The sequence below is a fragment of the Notothenia coriiceps genome, unplaced genomic scaffold, assembly GCF_000735185.1.
Source record: "Notothenia coriiceps isolate Sejong01 unplaced genomic scaffold, NC01 NC01_scaffold00010782, whole genome shotgun sequence".
Classification (NCBI taxonomy): Eukaryota; Metazoa; Chordata; class Actinopteri; order Perciformes; family Nototheniidae; genus Notothenia; species Notothenia coriiceps.
In genome coordinates this window covers 1-2,064 of record NW_011343483.1, presented here as the reverse complement: position 1 = coordinate 2,064, position 2,064 = coordinate 1, and the positions used below count along the sequence as shown (strand labels likewise).

The 2,064-nt window shown below is 38.4% G+C and overlaps 1 long non-coding RNA gene across 1 annotated transcript; it reads right to left on the bottom strand.

The window, feature by feature from the left end:
* Positions 1-586: 586 nt before the first annotated feature.
* LOC104946216 (uncharacterized) lies at positions 587-1,174 on the bottom strand. The gene is made up of 3 exons (XR_798414.1): positions 1,024-1,174; positions 810-920; positions 587-702 (listed from the first exon to the last, which is right to left on the bottom strand). It is a non-coding gene; the product is annotated as an uncharacterized lncRNA (long non-coding RNA).
* Positions 1,175-2,064: the final 890 nt, after the last annotated feature.

The window sequence follows — 2,064 nt, the reverse complement described above, 5'->3', positions numbered from 1 at the left end:
ATAAATAAACTACACAGAATCACACTACACACCTACGCAATGATTACATTCAGGCAGACTGTAAATACAACCTCTTTGGACAATTTATATACTTATTGAAAACAAGCTAGAAAATGTAATAACTTGGAAAATGCCGTTTAATACTTTTTAATAGCCTTAATTTTCGCTAAATTGATTTATCAACTTTTAATACTTTTTAAGACCCCACGGACACCCTGGTACTATAAAATAAAAACGATTGCTTCAAACAGTATTTAGTAGAATACAATAATAATGCCATATCCAATTATGATAAATGTAAGGTGAGCAGTATACAGGGGGGACATGAGCCTCCTCTTATTACAATTGGGCTCACTTCTAGCCTATTGTTTATCTCTCCATCTCATGGTCTGCAGCATACTTGAAACGTATTATACTTAGGTGTTGATCAGTAAGGACAAAACGTGAGATCTGCATACAAAAATACATCGTTTGGTGCTTAAATGCCCTGGCAGGTAAGAGAAAACAGAGACAATATTGCAGCCTGCTAATTAATTCAAAATCCAACAGGCTCTCAAATGTATGGTAAATGTGGTCAGTGAGGGGTCAGAGAGACAGGGGGCTCACCTTGCTGGATGACAGAGGGGGTTTGGAGCCGGACGATTGGAACATGGTTCCACTGAGGAAGCTGTTAGGAGTGGACATGGTGGAGATGCCATTGAGCTAAAAGACAGAAGGAAAAAGGCCGGGTGAACCTTCAAATCTATTCAGTCACTGAGGTATAGTCAGTTGATGAAATCAATTAAAATAAAATTGCAGCACCATCTTACCTTTCTCACTTTTCCAGGCGTGAAAGTCCCTCCCATCGGCCTTTTGGATGGTGTTTTCGTTGTAGTTCCATATAACATGTCTTCCTGTATCTGTTTGACTTTCTTCATTTGCTAATTTAAACAAAAAAGAAGAATATACCGTAGTCATATAAAATCCCTTTGACAAAGAAATGTAAGACTTGATTTAATCTTTTAAATCAAAGTTAAAACACACCCTCTCCAGTTTCTCCCTCTCCTTTTCAGCGTGGTGGTGATCCCACTGCTGCTGCACGTACTCAAGGAATTTCTGTCCATTGACCAGAAACTCCTTTTCGTGCTCCTGCTCCCAAGCATCAATCTGGGCTTTAAGACTCTTTTCCAGCTGAAACAAACATTTGACCTTGTTGACATGTTATGTTTACTTTTGCAGTCGGCTCATTCTACCTCTACTATATATATGTTCCTCACTTTTGATAATCACGCTTCCCTTGGCCCCTTTTTGTGGGTTGTGATGTTGGCTTTGCTTAATTCCCCAAACTTAATGAAAAACAGTTTGCTTGTGGAATCTATCATTTTTTATTTATATTTAAAAGAAAACCATAGAGCCAATAGTCTGTCAATGCAAATATGTTTCCATATTCTCATTTTCTATAGATAGGCGAAGTCCCGCCCATCTACTTCCGGCCCATGGGACCTTATTTCGGAAAAAGTATGTATTGAAGTCAATGGGGAGAGAAAACGTATCTTTCGATCCCGTTTGAATTGTGCAACAAATTACACATATGATGTTTGTCAATCTTAAAAAAGAATTTCCATGTCAAAAAAAGTCAGTTTTTCATAAAACTGTTGAAATATAAGACTATGAAAAATATGCAACTAGAAAGACTACAAATCCCAGAATCCCAGTCCCGCATGCTGGCTCATACGGGACCGACTGACTCCTCTTGTGTGTATGTACAGCTCTCAACATGCCCAGAGTAGTGATTTTCACCTCTTGTAATACTTTTCGCCTCATTCTGAAAGAAAGAAGTGAAATGTGCCAACGTGACGGCCGTCTTGGTGCGAGACGGGAGAGGTAGTTCATTGAGCGGTTTCACCAAAAAAAAGTGTTACTTGACATTTTTTTTACTTGCAAAATTATCTTTTTAAATTGACAAACATCATATGTGTAATTCGTGGCACAATTCAAACGGAATCGAAAGATAATCTCTCTCTCCCCGTTGACTTTAATACATAATTTTTCCGAAATAAGGTCCCATGGGTCGGAAGTAGATGG